The sequence below is a fragment of the Dermochelys coriacea genome, chromosome 5, assembly GCF_009764565.3.
Source record: "Dermochelys coriacea isolate rDerCor1 chromosome 5, rDerCor1.pri.v4, whole genome shotgun sequence".
Lineage (NCBI taxonomy): Eukaryota > Metazoa > Chordata > Testudines > Dermochelyidae > Dermochelys > Dermochelys coriacea.
Window position 1 is genome coordinate 101,773,040 of NC_050072.1, and position 19,683 is coordinate 101,792,722.

A 19,683-nucleotide genomic window follows, 5' to 3' on the forward strand; every position below is an offset into this window, starting at 1 on the left:
GACGCCCAGGAGAAGGGAGGTTTTTAAGAAGTAATTTGGAGAGAAGGCAGTGGTTTGTATAGATAGAATATGACTAGTATCTGTCAGTGGTCATTAGTTCTCAAAATAAGCAGTGGGGCTGCAAGTAGCAACTCCTTGGATCATATTTAACAACTAAAAGCTGGGACCGTGTGGCGAATGTGTTGTAGGAAAGTGTTTGCCTGGGGAATAGGGGAGACTGGTGGGAAGAAAAGGTTCCTTTTTTCCTCTCCTGCACACTTTCAGTATGAAAAAGTAGAACACTCCCCAGTAAAGTGCGGGGGTTGGGGGGGAGGGAAGAAATAAGTATTTATCTCTGTCACCTCTTTGCTGTTTTCTCCAAGTCCCAACCTCTACCACCTACTCCCCCTCCACACCCCCAACTAGGGTGACCAGACAGCAAATGTGAAAAATCGGGACAGGGGGTAGGGGGTAATAGGAGCCTATATAAGAAAAAGACCCAAAAATTGGGACTGTCCCTATAAAATCGGGACATCTGGTCACCTTACCCCCAACCAATGTGCCCACCAACTCTTTCACCAATTGGTTACTCCCCCTTGACAAGCCAACATATTCCCCTGGCTTAGCTCAGAAGATGTCCAGAGCTGATCATTTCCCTCCAACCCAATCCAAACCCATCTGTCATTTTAGATCTCCTCCTCCTCCCCTACGTCTGCTGAGACCCTCCCTCTTCCTACCTATCCCCCCACAACAGAGAACTCTCCTCAGCTCTGAGCCTCTCTCACCCAACACTCCTAGTCCAGGAACATGTCTCCCCTTATGTACATGCCCCATGCAAGCCAGGCTCTGAGACCATGTTTATACATTGTTAAATGAGCAAACAGAACAAAACAAATGCAAATGCAAGTGCAATAGAGACTCTCACAAATAATTCATAGGTTTCAGAGTAGCAGCCGTGTTAGTCTGTATTCGCAAAAAGAAAAGGAGTACTTGTGGCACCTTAGAGACTAACAAATTTATTAGAGCATAAGCTTTCGTGAGCTATGCATCCGATGAAGTGAGCTGTAGCTCACGAAAGCTTATGCTCAAATAAATTTGTTAGTCTCTAAGGTGCCACAAGTACTCCTTTTCTTTTTGCAAATAATTCATAGTAAGACAGTTCATCTTGTGTAGCCCGCCCCACCTCTTCAGGCTGCTTGCAGCCCATGTTGCAGAGCCAGGAGTCCCCTGCTGGCCCTTACATGAACTGCAACTTGTAGTTTCAGCCCCTCCCCCCACCCAGAGTCTCCCGGTGCCAAAGGGTATCTCAACTACATTACTCTGCTGTGATATTGGTGAGGCTTAGCCTCATTAGCCTCTAATGACCAGCCCTGCCCTGATATGCATCAATGATTTAAGAACACATATTGTCCCTAACGCTTGGGGCTAGCCTTGTTTTGTACTACCTTGTGTCTGGGAACTAAAGTAGCTGCACTTCCCTGTGCCCCAGAGGCCAGTTCAGGCCCAGGTGTAAATTAGATCAGCTTCACAGCTGCTCCATGCTGGTAAGGAATCATTAGTGTAGGGTGCTCTTACCACACGTCCCCTCATGTCTCCGCTATCCCCCACATATCCCCTATGCCCAGGGGCTGGGATGAGTGGAACAGAGCCGGCTCTGGTTTACTGGTGCTTCCTCAGATGAGGATTCCCCCGTATCAGGGAAATCCTCAGCTTCCTGTTTCATGCACTTTACAAGCCCTGTGTGCTGCCATAGTGGTGCAAAGGGGCTCTGGGGTGGGCCAGAATCTGGTCCATTATACTCAGATGCAGAAAAAGAACAGCACTGTCTATTATATGAGTCTGTTCCTGAGCTCTTGTGAAGGCAATGCTCCAACTGACTTCTTCTTAAATTTAATTCATTTAAACTGTCACCTGCTGACAGCTTCTGAAAGAAAGGATTGAAAAGCAGAAGAAGGAGGAGGGTGTCATATCTGCCTGCTTTGCTCCTTGCTCCAACAAAGGATAAAATTAGATTGTAAACTCTTTGGGGCAGGGACTGTAGGTTTGTTCTGTGTTTGTACAGTGCCTAGCACAATGGGGTCCTGCTCCATGACTTGGGCTACCATCATACAAATAATAAATAATGTTAAGATTCAGTTCATTCATTAAACTTAAGGCCTGACCCTGCCACTCTTACTCATGTGAGTAGTCCTTTAACAGGTGAGTAGCCCATTGACTTCTTCTGGGTTACGTGAGTAAGGCCTGGAGGACAAGGCCTGTGTTTAGCTACTATTTGGGTTGAACAGTTGATGTTAAGGAGCTGGCTGTTGCTCTGGATACATGTTTCTGTTAGCAGTGGATTTGCAGCGCAGGCTGATCACACTTATGTCAGCATTTCTTTTCTTAAGCCCCAGTTTTACAGGGGTTGATAACTCATCCATAAAAACGTGTCCTGGGCTGAAGCTTGGCTCAGAGATTACTCATGCAAGTAAGAACTGCAGGATCTGAACAAAGTGTCAGCCTGGAAGTGTTCTAAAAATAGGTGCTGCTGATTTAAAATGTATAATGTATTTAAGTAGGGTTTTGTTTGTTTTTTTAAATAAAATAAATAAATAAAAGCTTAATGGTTTGCGAGATGACTTGTGCCTGTACAACTCCACAACAGTGTTACCTATTAAAAATAAACACTGGTGTCGATTTAACATCTAAAAATAGTCTAATGGGTTTGGGGAGTTTGAAAACAAAACTTAAAATGATTTAGATGGAAATACTTTCATTTAGGTTCTGTAAAGCCCCCCTTTTATAAAACCAACAACCAACTTAAATTTGGAGCCTACAGTAGTTGAGTGTAAAATGAGTGAGAGTGTAGACTTACTCAGATCCTCTTTCTGCCACATTCTGGAATGAATGTTAATTGAAACAATCCAGACCAGTCTCAGTTCAAAGGCTGCATTAGTTTTCAGGAATTACAGGTGCAAAAACAGCTGAAAAATTGCAGGGTTTCCAGATTTCAGAGTAGCTGCCGTGTTAGTCTGTATTCGCAAAAAGAAAAGGAGTACTTGTGGCACCTTAGAGACTAACAAATTTATTAGAGCATAAGCTTTCGTGAGCTACAGCTCACTTCATCGGATGCATCCGATGAAGTGAGCTGTAGCTCACGAAAGCTTAGGGTTTCCAGAGAATCCTCAGAAGAAAGGTAGAAATAAAATAGAGAGTGAGAGAATGAAACAACCAGGGAAGGTCATGAGGTGTCAAACACTGACACTGAAACAGAGAGAGAAGCCCAGGAAGCCCAAAGAGATTATGTGTGCAGTGCAACAGTTGTGTCTTTGTGTATTGTGAAATAACATGCCATGGCTGATCAATGAGCAACATTATGCATCCAAATCTGGAAGGAAAGACCAAGTGTCCTCAAACTGTTGGCATTTGTTGAGACTATTATGTGCCACTTGTTCCCGGCCTGTGAATTCACTTGTTAACCACTCCTTAATTCAAAGAGATTGTGGAATCAGAGCTATAAAATCAGTCTCTCAGCTATCAAAAAGGTGCTCTGAAGCTATTGCTCTGAGGAGCTGAGAGGCACAGCATAATACAGAAGCAGTGAAAGGAACTATGGCATCCATCCACACTGAAATTTCAGGTTGGCTACCAAAACACTGAAGAATACAATGTAAGTGAATGCTTTTAAAACTGTGGCCTTATTAGGTGAAAAGGGATTTAAAGACAGTTTTTCTGGCCAACAGAGTTTTGGCACAACAGTTTTAAGACCATAGTTTTAAAATGTGTTATAGATTGAGATTTTCAAAGCACTGCAGGGGATATAACCACACATTTGCTCTACTTTGAAAATCTCAGCTAAATACTCCATCTACTCCCTGCTGAAAAGGAAATACCAAATACTGTCGTCAACAGCTAGTCCTAGCTGGCAGGGAGTCACTTTGCTTCTGATCTGCAAAACCCTTGCACTTCACAGCAGGGCCCCCACAGCCTGCAGTGAGGAATCCTGCCCCGGCTGACAGGACTCCCTTGGCACAGGGCATGCTCTTGCTGTGCCAGCCATATCAGGATTTGGAACTTGATCCAAAACCCACTGAAGTCAGATTTGTTAGTCTCTAAGGTGCCACAAGTTCTCCTTTTCTTTTTTGCAAATACAGACTAACACGGCTGCTACTCTGAAACATGAAGTCAGTAGACTCCCATTAATTTCAATGGGCTTTGGATCCATCTTTTAGCCCTTTAATGGAGGGAAGACTTCCTTATCTAGATTACAAATAGGTTTTAGGCAATTTTTCAAGGATACTGTAGTTTTATTATAAAGATCAATTTGAACACTCCTTTCCCTCCCCCCCGCAAGTTTTAATTTTTATATCCAGATGATCTCTCTACATCCAGTCCATACAGCAGAGAGTCCTAAATCAGACATGCTGAGATTCAGAACCTCGTTGTTGCCAGGGGAGCATGAGTTGTGCATGGCATTTTAGCCACCATGGCAGGTCAGTCTAGTTAGAATTGTCTCAAGTTAGCACCCCCACAAACTCCGGCATGCTTTATCTGCAGCTGAGTCATGGCTCAGCAAAATTCTTTCTTACCTACTGTAAAAAATAGAGAAAAAGAGAAAAATTATCTGTACAAATGAATGCTTCACTGGCAGAGGCAAACACATCAGCACAGATGGGAAATAGTTTTTAAACAATCTCTTTTGAGCCTTATGACCAAAAGATCACTACAAAGGAATGATCAGTAAAAAATGAAACCTACTTCATGTGCCACTAATGATAACAGGTTCTAATACCTCTTGACACTTGTATAGCAGCATTTCTTTCTAGGATCTCAAAGGACTTGACGCACGTTCCCAAACTAAACCCCAGAAGCAGCTCAGTACATGCAGCGCCGAAGCTCGGGAGTGGAAATTCTGTCTGGTTGTTAATACTGCAAAAAGTAAATGGCAAAACATTTTATTTAAGATGCTTGAAAGAGGCCGAGCACTGGGCATGCTCTGAACAGATATAAACAATAAAGCAAATAAACATAAAGAAAAGGAGGACTTGTGGCACCTGAGAGACTAACCCATTTATTAGAGCATAAGCTTTCGTGAGCTACAGCTCACTTCATCGGATGCATCCGATGGCACCTGAGAGACTAACCCATTTATTAGAGCATAAGCTTTCGTGAGCTACAGCTCACTTCATCGGATGCATCCGATGGCACCTGAGAGACTAACCCATTTATTAGAGCATAAGCTTTCGTGAGCTACAGCTCACTTCATCGGATGCATCCGATGGCACCTGAGAGACTAACCCATTTATTAGAGCATAAGCTTTCGTGAGCTACAGCTCACTTCATCGGATGCATCCGATGGCACCTGAGAGACTAACCCATTTATTAGAGCATAAGCTTTCGTGAGCTACAGCTCACTTCATCGGATGCATCCGATGAAGTGAGCTGTAGCTCACGAAAGCTTATGCTCTAATAAATGGGTTAGTCTCTCAGGTGCCACAAGTCCTCCTTTTCTTTTTGCGAATACAGACTAACACGGCTGCTACTCTGAAACCTGCAAATAAACATGCCTCTCTCCTATCCTAGCCGGTATCATTAGCCCCACGTCACAGATGGGAACACCAAGGCACGGAGCGAGTGAGTTGACCAAAGTCACACAGAAAGTCAGTGGCAGGGTCTATATAACTGAGCTGAACGATCAAATCTACCCAAGCAACATCCTGAAGTTCAGTCCTCTGCTTTGTTGGTATCAACATATCGCCCTCTCTCTCTTGTGATTGCACGGCCCGGGTGTGAGCTCGCGCTCCCGCTCCCGCTCGCGCTGAGTGACTCCGCCCCCCCCCCAAGCCAGCGCCCCCTGCTGGGCAGCCCGGTCTCCGCGCAGTGCGCCGCCAGGCTGTGCGGGTCTGTGCTCAGCCCCGCAGCCCGGCTTGCCCCGCTGCTCCCCCCGCCCCTCCGGAGCCCCAGCGCGGGAGGAGGGTGGCTGTGTGGGTTTTGGGCAGCGCGCAGCCGCAGTGCGGGCGGCCGGCCGGCCGCGGTGGGCTCGCGGGTACAAAGAGGCACGAGAGGGGAGTTCGGAGGCTCCCCGGGAGGTGGGTGTCGCTGCGGGCCCGCGGGGCGCGCGCCGCTGGGGAGGGGGAGTCGGAGTCGCAGTCGCGTGCCTGATGCGTCCCCTCCCGTCCCGCCTGGGTAAGGTCCGTGCCGGAGCCGCCTGCCCCGCGGCGCGGCTCGGCTCCCGGGGGCTCGCTCGTGCCCGTGGGTCTGGGAGGGGTCCAGGCTCAGCAGGGCAGCGCTGAGAAGGGGGAGGAAACTTTTGTTAGGCCCCTTGTCAGTGTAAAGTCTGCTCCCCGGGCGCACAGCGCTTTAATCCCCTTGCGGGGGGGGGGTCCCGCCAAGCCAACTACCTTCCTCGGGGCTGGGGGCGCCAGGATCGGGCAGCCCCAGCGCCTGCTCTGTGGCAGCTTCTTTCCCCCTTGCCCCGGGGCTGGGTGAGGGGGTGGTTGGTGGTGCAGCCAGCTGGCTTCCCCTGGCTTGGGAGCAGGGGGAGGGGCGGCGTGGGGTGTCTGAACCATCTCCCTGGGGACATTCCCTTGCGAGGGGGAGGGTGGAGCAGGGCCGGGGCTTTAGTTGTGCCGCTGCATGGCCGGCCCCTGGCCACAGCACGTGGCTTCGGCTTCCCCTTCACTTGACATTGCCATGGCCAGGGCTTCCCTCTCCCTCCGCTTCCCCCGGCGGCTCTCCCCTCCCCAGCGGGTGGGGGAGGCTTTGGGCCCTGACACATCAGTGGTACATCAGTGGGGTGGAGGAGCACATCGCTGTGAGGCCCAGGTGACGGTCTGTCAGCGCTCCATTCTGGTCGCCCCTGCTTTGCGGGGCAGGATCTAACTTCCCTGCTGGGTCCGGTTCAGCCCGTCCTTAGCACGCCTCAGCCAGCACTTGAGGCATAGTTAGAAGCTCTGTGGGATTATAATGGGAGGTCTGATTTAAAGGACTAGTTGGGAGCCTGTGGAAACGTGGCGGTACAAGCGTTAATTTCTGTAGCTGATAATGTAATAACTAAATGCCAGATCACTCGCACATTAGCTTGGGAAAGGCGGTCAGTTGCAGGGAGTCTTGCTTGAATAAGTACAGTGGGGGTGGGCCCTGGTGCTGAGTTTGAAGCAGAGCTGGATGTCCGCCTGGAAGGAAGTCACTGGCAGGGGACTCCTTTTCAGCGTGACTCTTGTTGTAGAGTTGATAGGGCATTCAGGCCATAACTTTATTAGACTCGTACTCCCCCTCCCCACCCGAAAATCCTGCCATTGCCACCACCAATGACGTGTTCGAGTGGAGACAGGCCACTGGTGTATGCCAGCAGTTAGCACTATGGGCCAGATTTTTCAAAGGAGTTTAGCTCCCATTTAGTCACCTAAATAATAGCCAGCTCTTCAGAAGAGCTCAACACCCTGCAGAAATTGTGAAATTTACGGCCAGATTTTCAGATGAACATAGCTGAGAACACTTTTGAAAACTTAGTTCTGCTTGTGGGTGATGAGTGCCCTTGAAAAGCTTGTTCTCCATCCTCTAGTCCAGTGGTTTTCAAACTTTTTTTTTTCTGGCGACCCAGTTGAAGAAAATAGTTGATGCCCATGACCCAATGGAATTGGGGATTTGGGGTGTGGGAGGGGCTCAGGGATGGGACAGAGGAGTGAGGCCTGCAGGGTGGGGCTGGGAATGAGGGGTTCAGGTTGTGGGTGGGGGTCAGGGCTCTGGGCAGGGGGTGCAGGCTCTGGGGAGGGGCTGGGGATGAGGGGTTTGGGGTGCATGAGGGGGTTCTGGGTTTTGGGGGGCTCAGGGCTGGGGCAGAGGGTTGGGGTGTGGGAGGGGATCAGAGCTCTGGGCTGGGGGTGCAGGCTCTGGGCTGGGGATGAAGGGCTTGGGGTGCAGGAAGGGGCTCTGGGTTTGGGGGGGGCTCAGGGCTGGGGCAGGGTATTGGGTTGGGGCATGGGCTTCCTTGGGTGGCTCCCGATCAGTGGTGCAGCGGAGGTGTTAAGGCAGGCTTCCTGCCTGTCCTAGCACCACAGATCACACTGTGCCCTGAAAGCGGCCAGCAGCAGTTCTGGCTCCTAAGGAGAGGCTCGTAAGCGGCTTTGTACTGTTCTTGCTTGCAGGCACTGCCCCCCCCCCCCCCCGCTCCCATTGGCCAGCTCCCAGACAATGGGAGTGCGGAGCTGGTGCTCGGGATTGGGGCAGTGCACGGAGCCCCATGGCGTCCCTGCCTAGGAGCTGGACCTGCTGCTGGTCGCTTCCAGGGCGTAGCGTAGTGTCAGAATAGGTAGGGACTAGCCTGCCTTAGCCAGGCAGCACCACCGTTGGGACTTTTAATGGCATGGTTGCCGGTGCTGACCAGAGCCGCTGTGACCCAGTGCTTACATTCCATGACCCAGTACTGGGTCTCAACCCGCAGTTTGAAAATTACTGTTCTAGTCCTGCATTGAGCATAGTTAGGTGATGTGGAGTTTGGTCTACACATTATTATTATTATTACAGTAGCTCATAGAGGCCAGGAGCCTGTTGTGCCATGTACTGTACAAACTTAAAACAAAGACAGACCATGTGTCAATGAGCCCTGTTACCACTGCTGCAGCTCCACGGGTGGGAAATTTTAGGGGGAAATGGCTGGTCTCCAATAGCCTAAGGTTGCTGAAAATTAACTTAAAGCCCCATCCTCAGAGGGCGTTTAATTGCACTTAAACTGAAGTCTGAGTTGTCAAATCTTGATTCCAACACAGTTAGACTTGTTTGATGGGTTGTGTATGTAAAGATGACATTTTGCCCAGGTAGGCCTGGACCAGAATACTTTTCCTCTTCAGAACAGACTTAATTTTACTTATTTCTGTTTCCGTAACACTCACAATGTGCTAGCCACTCAGAGAGACAATCCCTTTTCTGAAGTGCTGGCAAAGACAAACACCATTCAAAGGAAGCGGGGGGGGGGGGGGAAGGATACAACATAAAAATGAAAATTATGTATTTAAAATAAAAATCAACAAGTCCTAAGTGCCCCTCAACTTGCCAATGCTAATTGTTTTTTTGGAGGATTCATGACAGCAGTGACTCTTGAGGGGGAGAGGATAATGGTGTTAAGTATTTCTTCAGAATGGGCATTCCATGTGTAAGGGGATGGGGGAGGAAGGTGTGATGCAAGTGAACAAATGGGAATGCTTGGTCCCACCTACACAGGCTAGTGTGTCCGTCAGCATGGGTATGTTTAAGCCAAAGTTAAACTTGTAGGTCCACGTTTTCAAAAGCGACGAGTAACTTTGCCCTCATTTTTGGGTACCCAACCTGAGACACCTTAAATGGGCCTGACTTTCAGAGGGTGGGTGCAGGCTAAAAATCAGGCCCATTGTTAGGCACCCAGAATCACAAGATACTTTTGAACATAGTGTGTGGGGCTACAATGTTACAAATATATGTTTTAAAAAGTGTTTCAGGTGAGCTTTAAAGCTCTAGTGTAGATGGTGCTTTACTGTGACTGCCATGTTAACAGAAGTTTGACTTTAGACAAAAGCTAAGGCCTGTTACATTGTGACTTTTTTTATTTAAAATGAGAGCTCTCTTTACTTCTTTTAATTAAGAGAATAGCTTGTCTGGCAATTCTTGTGCTTAGTCAATCACCTTGGGTCTTAGCTAGCTGAGAAAGGTGGCATGCCAATTTGCTAATTGAGAAATCAGATTTATCTTTGCCTCTGTAACTCTTATTTCAGCCTCTTCTGACAGGCTCACTTTGGGTGAGATCAGGGGATTGGAGGTGTATGTATGTGAGGAAAGGAATAAGGATAGAGGTAAAGATGATACAGTTTAAAGTGCAGAAGACCAAGCTACAATAATTTAATATGCATGAAAGACATGTAAAGAAGATCCCACTTCTTGCCAGGATAGGGGCGTCTTCTGGTGCCCTGGTCCAAAGATCCGATGACCACTTATGTGGGTCTGTAATGCCTCCAGTAGGTCATCTAGTTCAGGGGTTCTCAAACTTCATTGCATGATGGCCCCCTTCTAACAACAACAATTACTACACGACCTCAGGAAGGGGGACTGAAGCCTGAGCCCAAGGGCTTCAGCCTCAGGCAGTGGGATTTGACCCGGGCAGTGGGTCTTGGGGCTTCAGCTGGGCCCCGAGCTTTGGCTTCAGCTCTGGGCCCCAGAAAGTCTAAGCCAGCCCACTTTCGGGTCCCAACTCACAGTTTGAGAACCTCTGATCTAGTTCCTTCCATGCAGCAGGACAGGATTTGCCAAGTAACCTCTCTCCACTTTGTAAACTGTGTTATACTGCTTAGGCCTGAGGATGGCTGGGACTCAACTGGGAAACATGTCGAAGTTGTCACCAATAATTGGATGATGACTCTAGACTAAGCATATTGCTTCAGTAGCACTCCAAGCTAAAGTAGGAGACCTGGGGCTGAATTCCATTTTAGTCTAGACACATGTAACTCCTGTTAACTTCCGTGGAGTTATTCTGGATTTATCTTAGGGTAACTGAGAATAGAATCAGGCCCTTGGACTGGAAATTAAACCTAGGTGTCTTGGGTGGCATGTCAGCAAGCGTGGCATAGACAGATCACCGTAGATGTTTATTTGCACTGATGGAAATGGAAACTGCTTTGTTTTTCATATCCAGGAGTGTCCTCTAAATGAGACCAATCCATTACACAACTTCCTTCCCCTACACCCTTTCTGGCTTCTAAACTCTAATATCTATGTGTGTCTCAATCCCTGCTGTCCATTATATATCTAAATAATAGATGCGGGAAGTGAAATTAAAACTCTCTAATGAAGAATCTGTTTTGTAACTGATGCGGGGTCTCTCTTTGCAGCCTAGGAGAAGCTGTCAAAAGTAGGCAGTAGCTTGTGCTTTTTGGTTACAAAAGTACAATCTGTTAAGTGGGCACAGATGCAAATTTGTTATGGTGTCAGTACCTACAGTGACTGTGGAGCAGGGATGAGGTGCCTTCTGGTCAGTTAGTAGAATTGAGTAATAGTGAAAGTTTCAAGCATCAACACGTGTTCTGATCAGAAGCACTTAAACTGTTTATAGAAAATAGACAGTCCCTTGTAGATTGCCCTTGTAAATTTGTAAGGAAGCATGTGTATAAATGGTAAACTTCTATATAATACACACATTAGTATAAATGTATTTGTAAACACTTGTGGGTTGTGGTAAGGTAATCCAGCACATATTAAATAAGTTATTTATTTACCCTGTCCTAATGATTAGCATACTGGTTGTTGTGATTCCATGGGTGAATTTAACAAACATTTGTGAGACACTTTGACTATTTATCCTCTCGGTCATCCAATAAATGTTTCCATGTTACTTAAAATAAAAATGTTTACAATACTGTATAAATAGATGGAGGGCTTCGTGGCTGAAAATTGTATTTGTTTTTATTTTGTATGTAAACCCTATGAAAATATGGCTAATCAAATATTGCCTTTTTTTTAAATAAATCTCACTTAGCCTTTGAAACTAAAATTTGCCTTAAATAACCATTTAGATTTGACTCTAATGGGACATAATTCATTTTAAGTATCTTTAATAGTGTCTTTTTGTAGCTGAGTAACTGGCAGTGGTGTAGAAGAGCATTTTAGCTTTCTCCTGGAATAATCAAGGCAACAATTTAGAGTTGTCAGCATTGGGACTCTGCAGTTCTCTCCTTACTCCCATTAGAGATGCCATATATTGAGGTGTGATAACATGCAAATTATATTGTGTCAGCTGTGAGAAAGCCAGGGCCTGAAAAGGAGGGTGATAGTACATGTCAAGAATGAACAGTTAACAGAATTCATTACTATAAGCGATTGATGTATACTTATGCAGATTACCTCGAAAATGTTCCTTTCCTATTGCCTATGTGAATTGTATCTTAACTTCCAACTGTTTCTAACAAACTGTAGCACCTAATGTTATGCAAAAATATACTTCCTTAGGGGAGCTCTACTTGAATTTATGACAATATTAAGATTAAGGCAATGTCAAGTAGCTGAACTCAGCTGTCGTGCATTTCAGATTTCTACATTAGGTGGGAATATTTAAACAAACTCAATTTTTTTTTTTTAAAGTGAATCCCTTCTGTAATGTCAGAAAGAACAACAGGACTGGAGTAGTCATTAGAACCAGACAGTGAAAATAACTATTCTAGTGTTGCAGTACAAGCCTAATGAAAGGTGAGAGAATGTCTCTGAGCTTTGCTAGTGAGTCATAGACCAGAAGGATAGGATCATTTAGTCTTACCTTCTGTATATCACAGGCAATTACATTTCCCCCAGTGACCCCTGCATTGAGACCTGTAACTTGTTTGGCTACAGCATGTCTTCCAGAAAGGCATCCAGTGTAGATCTGAGGTCTGCAAGAGAAGGAGAATCCATTCCTTCCCTTGGTTGTTTGTTCCAGAGGTTATTCATCCTCCGTTGGTGCCGAGGAAGGGAAATTGTGGCTATTCTTTAATTTGAATTTGTCTGGCTTCAGCTTCCAACCATTGGCTCTTGTTACGTTTTTCTCCACTCTGTTACAGGTCATGTAATTGGGATTCAGATGTCCCTTTGAATTCCTTGCATACATGAGCAGACTAAATGAAAAGTGACTAGACAAAATTGAACTAACTCTGTGTAGGAGCTATTAAGACAAAATTAGCCTTTGGTCTTTTGCCTGTTTTGTGTGGATAGTAAAATAGAATAGCTATCAAACTCCCCACCCCTGGAGATTATTTACTCCGTATAATAGACAGTTTTAAGAATGACTGACTGCTTTTTGACATCTCATATGGGTACCAAGAGAATTCTCACTTTGCTATGAAAAGAGGGAAGGGAAGGGAAGGAGAGGTTGGCGTCCTGCACTTTTTCAGACTTTGCCAGTAAGCTTGTCTGAAGATGGTGGGGTGAGGGGAAAGAATTCGGTAAAGTACAGAGTAAATGATTTATTTCACCTACTTAATAGTCAGAGCTAGTCTGGAAACCCATGCTTTTTTATTTTTTTTAAAATATTTTTCCACTTCCATTAACATTAGGATTAGATAATTAACCTTATTGACCTATCATGCCCTGCTCAGTGAGAATTATACAGGTGCAGCCTGCAGGCTCTCTAGTGTCGGGGTTAGTTTTGAGTAGCTGTTTTGATTTGTTGAGAGTTACAGTAGGATTGTTTCTCATGCTGATGTGAGGTTTCTCTTAATAAAGTATCCTTGTGAAAGTGACTATATGACAGTGGGATTGAGCGAATACCATTGCCCTCTGTTCTTGCAGCATTTTACATGAGGGTGATAATGGCTGAACATCTGAATCGAGGCTGGTTATTACCACAGGGAGAGGTTATTCTATTGAAAGGTGTATTAGATGGTTAATAGTTTTACAGAGGGAATAATCGGAAGGAGATGTGAGATTCTTTGTTACAAGCACCTTCTCAGAACTGGGACAGTCTCTTGATATTTGGTCGAGTTCACCAAAATATCTTCCCCTGACTTCAGTGACTGGACAAACAGAAGTAGACCCTAAAGCCAGATTCTCCAGCAGCCTGGGATTTAGGAAGACAGCTTTCCCATCAACTCAAATATTCCATAATTGTACATCATGGGGTTTCTTGTACTTTCCTGTGAAGCATTTGGTACTGGCCATTGTCTGAGCTAGATGGACTACTGGTCTGAATTGGTTGGCCCATAAAGGTTGTCATACTTCCTAGAACTTAAATATTAAGACTATATTTACCTACCTCACAGACGTGTAGTAGGGTTTGGTGTTTGTAAGTGCTTTGAGACCCTTGGATGGAAGGTGCTGAAGGCAATGACAAGTATTGGTGGTAGGCTGTTATCACATAAAGACTAAAACTAAAGCTATATTCAGGGAGTTTTTGTTAAACAAGCACTTCAACCTCTTGGTCCTAACAAAACTCAAGCTCTTTTCTGTCTTCCTTCTCCCTTACTCCTCCCCAGTCCAAAATATGATGAACGGGGTTACTGGAGACTTCGCCACTCTTGAAATAGTAATGAGAAAGCAAAAGTGGAAAGCTCTGAATGTGCTGAGTTCAGAAGGGGTTTGATATTACATTCTCTGAAGGGACAGAAGAGTGACCGTACTGAGAAGCAAATTCATGACTTGTTCTGTAGCAAAACCATTTCAAGTGAGCTCAGTGGCTCAAGGAGTGTGTGCATGGGCACTCTTTTTCCTGGGGTCTGAATATATTCTTGTCACGTGTGCATAACGAGTTTAGTAGTTTTGGGGCTTGTCGAGACAGCCCTGCAGTGTGGGCTACAGAGGTGTGAGTTACAGCATGCATTAAACTGTTGTGCTGTAACTGATCTGGACCTGTGTAGACCACCTTTCCTCCAGGACTACATTAATGTGAGCTAGGTAGTTCATGCTTTTAGTTCACGCTAGTAGTGTCAACAAGGAGCAGTTATAGCACAGCACTTCAGTTTGTGCTACAGTTCACATCCTTGTGATTCACGCTGTGGGGCCATGTAGATAAGCCCTTAGTTCCTGCTCCATTTGTGTGTATCACAGGTACTGCAAACATGGCCACTTGTGTCTGAGGGACCAGTACTAGAATCAGGGTGGATTAAAATATTGATTATTTTTCTATTTAAAAAAATTGGATTTTTTTTATTTAAATACTTTTTTTTTTAAAAAAAAGATGTTGTCATAATGTCAAATTGAACACCTAAACTTCAAGAGTATATTTATTATTATTTTTTATTTTTATTTATTATTTTTTAATTTAAATTTTTTTTAAAAATTGAGCCCTCAAAGCCCGTGCCACTTCCTGCAGCTCCCATTGGCTAGGATCAGTGAACTGTGGGCCCCAGGGAGCTGCAGGCGGCCGTGCAAATGTAAACAAACTGTCTGGCAGCCCGCCAGTGGATTACCCTGACAGGCCGCAGGTTTTCCACCACTGAGTTAAAGGATGCTGCCTTTCTAATTGTATCCAAAATTAGGGGGAAATAGCATTCACATTTTAGGGCCGCTCAAACTTTATAATGTCACAATGTAATGTAATGCATTAAGTATCTATATTATTTACATTCTTTACAATGAAATGAGTGCTGGCACTTACATTTTTCCAAATGTAAGTACTTCCAGTTTCTGTCGTGCAGAAAATCTTTTGCCTTAGTTACGTTTGATTTCAGTGTAGCTACCAGATGCAGAAAATGGAGAAACTGATCATGAGTTGAAAAAGCAGGGAAGCTTGTTTTCCTCAGCCAATTTTATGAATAAAAACCAAGTGGAAGAGGGTGAGATCTACTAACTCTAAAAAGCTGAAGGCTGTGGGACACATTTAAGGTGCCTTTAAAATGCAGATAGGCACCGACTGGGATTTTTTTTCAAAAGTGCCTAAGCAGGTTGGGTGTTTAACTCCCACTGAAATGAATGGGAGTTAGGTGCCTATTGTGCTAAGGCAAAAAAATCCCAGTACGCACCTAAATACTTTTGAAAACCTGGCCCAAGGTGATCAGAAACAATCCACCAGTTCACTAACTACAGATACTTGATAGTTAATAAATCCGTTACTTTTAGATGCAACACATATGTTGATATGTTTTGATAAACATACTGTTTTCCCCTTATGTATCAGCATTTCTAAGGTAAATTTATTTAACTAATAAAAATAAGTTTTGTTTTTTTGTTTTTTGTTTTTTTAAATGCTGCAGCTCAATCTATTTTAATTGTTACCAACCAATGGGATTCAACCTTTCTTTAGGAAAATAACAGAAATAGAAGTGAAAAACAAGATTTAAAATCAGTGATTTTTAAATCAAAATTTCCTGCTTGCTGCTTTAAATCATGACTAAAATTAGTGTTTTACGTTGTTTTGATTTAAATCAGTCTGCCCTGACCAGAATGGGGCAGAGTGTGTCTTGTCAGAACTCTATGTAGGAGCACTAGATCACACTATACTTGGATAGAGAATTGACTCTCTGATTTGCAAGAGAACTCTATTAAAATGTTGTGGGTGTGATGGGGGTGAGAAGGAAACAAACATGCAAACTCTTAGGCTATGGCTATGCTACAACTTAGATTGATATAACTTATGTTCCGGGGTGTACCTGAACCACATGACGTAAGTTACAGTCACTGTAAGCTCTGTAGTGTAGCCATAGCCTTTGTCTCTGGGCCAAATTCTGGCCCTAGGAAGGCCACTTTATGCTGAACTGATGATGCAAGGTAGCCTTAAAGGTGACTTAAGCAACTTCCTAGGAATTTTTCTGTCGTGTGGGGGAGGGAAATCCAGGGCTGGCATAAGAATGTTATAGCTGACTCTGTGCACTTCAGCTATGACTTTCACCCCCAACATGGGCACAGCCAAAGAACCAAAACCTCTGGCTCATCTGTCTCTCTGCTATGGAGCCACAGTCATCTGAGCATAATAGAGGGTGACCCTGAGACAACTCTGTTGTGTAAGAGACAAGCCTACTGGCCTCTGGAATAGGACAGTGCAAAGATGGCTTATCGGCAAAGCCAGCGTTTGCCCCCCTTCCCCAGTTCATAAGAATAGTCATGCTGGTTCAGACCTGTGGGACATCATCTCCAATATCCTGTCTCTGACAATTGCCATCACCCGATGCTTCAGAGGAAATGTAAGAACCTTTCTGTCGGCAGATGTGGGATAATTTGTCCCTTACCATTGGTCTCATACTGAACTCTAATGAGTAGACATTGACTTAAATCCTGAAACATGAGGTTTAATTCCATTCAACCTTTTTGTTAGCATTAAGTCTGGGTTTTCTTGTTATCCATGTAAATGGCTAATCCCTTTTTGAATCTTGCTAAATCCTTGGTCTCAATGATTTAATGTGGCAATGAGTTCCAGTGTGGGTGTGTGAAATTCCTATTTCCTCTTCATTAGTTTTGAATTTCCCACCTCTAATTTCATTGACTGTCCCTTGTTTTTGGGTTCTGAGATATACCGTTTTTATATCATTACTTACTTCATATGCTTTTATCATGTCCTCTCTCTTTTTGTCTCCTAAGATAACAATCCCAATGTTTTCAATCTGTCTCTTCATACAAAAGTTTTCCTATGTCCTGGATCATTCTTGTTGCCTTTCTCTGAACTCCCTTCTAGTTCGACAGTATCCTTTCATGGATGGGGTAGCCAATGCTGCACATGCAATTCCGGATAAGGCTGCACCATTGATTTATATGATGGCATTATAATTGTTTGCATTTTATTCTTCATCCCATTCTTTATGCATCTCATTTATTCTTTTTGACCACAGCTGCACATTGAGCTGTCTAGAATTCCTCCACCCCCATTAGCTGTGGGAACCCAGGATTGATCCAGGATTTGGAAACAGTGACCAAAAACACTGTCCTGTTGTTAGAGTTGTGAAAATGTCTCTCCTTTCAACTTTGTTAGATCGATCTATCTATCTCATTAACTTTGACATTGCTGCTTCTTCATGTCAAACTCTGGAGCTTGTGGTAGGTTGTGAAGGGAGGGGATAGTTAAAATTCAATTCTCTTTGGCCAGTGTGTTCTATTTATTTTAAACTGAAATTGTTTACCTAACTTAAGGGTTCGGATTCTTCCCACTCACCCCTGGAGTGATGAGATATTAAAGGTTGGTTGTGTGTGTAGGTGCATAAACATGGCTATATGACTCCACAGCTTCTGTCAAAGTTCTTTGCCTTCATTTCATGAATTCTTAAATAGGAAAGAAGGATGGAGGCAGAGGACTTCTGTTTGGGGCCAGCTGTGACCAACCCCCCCCCCCCCCAAAAGACAATAGTTAACTATCTATAAATATTAGCTTTTCTGCTCTGTGTCAGCATATGATAATGCAGAGGCTCTCTAGAAGGAACTCCAGACTCCTCTCTCTGATTTGGAAATGGGAGGAAGGCATTTTGGCTGCCCTTGCTCTTCCAGGTGGGAGTTCTCTTCAGAGCCTTTCAGTGCTGCTCCGAAGAGCACTAGTCTCATAGGAAAATATGTGGGAATCCCTAACTACAAAGAGTATTTATTTTCTCATTTATGTGGGAGTTTTTTAAATAAAATGTTCTCAAATATAATATGAAAATATTAAAGGACAATGAAACGTATCTGGATGGTCTGACAATAAGAACATGGACTCCATTACAGTTAAAAATAATGGCATTGTGAAATTCCATTTTGTGTCTCAATTATTTCCAGGTTTGTGTGGTTTTGTGGGTGTTTTTAATGAAACCGAAGTGAAGAGGTTTGGTAGGTCTATATTGCTGTCTCCCAGCTCTGAAAAATCAACTGGGATTCTGAAGTCCACACTATGTTCTTTCTCATTTGTCTCATTACCAGTCCTGATATTCTGCACTCTGTTCCATCTCATTCTCTTCAGTGTTCCTGTAAAGAAAACATCAGTTAACTTGTAAACCAGGATACAATGTACCTCACACTTCACACAGCTGTGTTTGCTCTGCAGCGCCAATCTGGAATAGAGGTTTGCTCTTCCCTAAACAGATATGACAGAGTAGACACAAGCAGAAGATCTGTTGAGAAAGAAGGTGCTTAATTTAACTTATTTTTTACTCTGAAGAGAGATTGCATGCTGAGGTAAAGCCTAGTGCATTGTTCAAGCAGAGTGAATAACTGATAATGACTCATTGACTGGAATCTGGTATCTTTCTGAGTTCAGATTATCCCCAAATAAACAAAGATTTGTCATTTTGAAATTTATAGCCTCAGGAGTTTTTTGTTCGGGTTTGATATCTTGACTCTGAAATTTGAGCTGCAGCTTTGTTTTGACTTGTCACATAGTTGCATGCAAGGTGTGTGCACAAGTGTGTGGTGTACCTACTCTGGCTTCCCTTAGGATGAGCTTGCTTTGTAGTTGGGTTTCTGGTGCCACTGTTCACAGGCAGTGAATGTAATTTTAAGAGGATGAACTTCTAAACAGACTTAGCTTTTGGTTTTTGGTAGCACAAGACAATTACACAAATGTATGCAGAAAGGAAGTCACAATGGTACAAAAATGGCTGGAGTAATTAACAAAATCTTGAATACATTTTAACTTCAGTTTTTCATTATTAGTCCGGCTCTAATCATTAGACACTTCACACTGATTTATTATGAACAAAATTTTTAATTTTTTTTCAGATTTCCCCCTCCCCTGCCCCCAATAGACCTTCTAAGACAACTTTACATTCTCCAGCTTCTTATTCATCTGCTGAGTAGCATTTATTTTTCCAGAAACTGTTTGCAAACTGGACTTCTTCCTGGGAAGTAGAGTGGAATAGCAGTTATCTCTGAGGCATGCCAAACCATTCAGTGGTGGGATGTTAATAAAGACCGGTACTTCCGAATGTTTAGGAATTATAATTCCTAGGTAGCAAGGTTGAGAAGGGGTTTTCATTCTTAACTCCAGGCCTTTTCAGTTGGTCATAACTAAGTCCCCTGGAAGCACTGGGATAGCTTTGAGCTTCCATAGAAATTCTTGGAGACTTGCTGACTCTGATTTTTAAGAGTCCAACACATAGAAAAATGCTAATGGTGGTGGGATTTTTATATGTCTTGACTTCGATGGGAGACAAATTTGGGCTACAGCTGAGCACTTTTGAAATTCCCATTTGTTCAGTAAATAAACGTAACTGTCTTTCACCCAAGCTAATCTTTGGCTTAAAAAAAAAATCTCCCTTCACCTCATTGCTTTGAATTTCCATTCCTCCAAGATACTGGTCTGGAACTAATCACTGCACTTTTCCTTTTGAACTTGTGGTTTTT

General features: G+C 44.1%; 1 protein-coding gene across 5 annotated transcripts in view; it reads left to right on the top strand.

Moving 5' to 3' along the window:
* The first annotated feature begins 5,943 nt into the window (after positions 1-5,943).
* Positions 5,944-19,683, top strand: part of KANK1 (KN motif and ankyrin repeat domains 1) — a 179,974-nt gene continuing 166,234 nt past the window's right edge. For 3 of the 5 annotated variants that reach the window (XM_043515044.1, XM_038402894.2, XM_043515045.1), the window contains exon 1: positions 5,944-6,047. The gene's annotated coding sequence lies outside the window, so the exon portion shown is untranslated. Of the gene's footprint in view, positions 6,048-6,113; positions 6,145-19,683 lie in introns of those variants that run through there. The other 2 variants (XM_038402899.2, XM_043515046.1) reach the window with 2 other exon arrangements.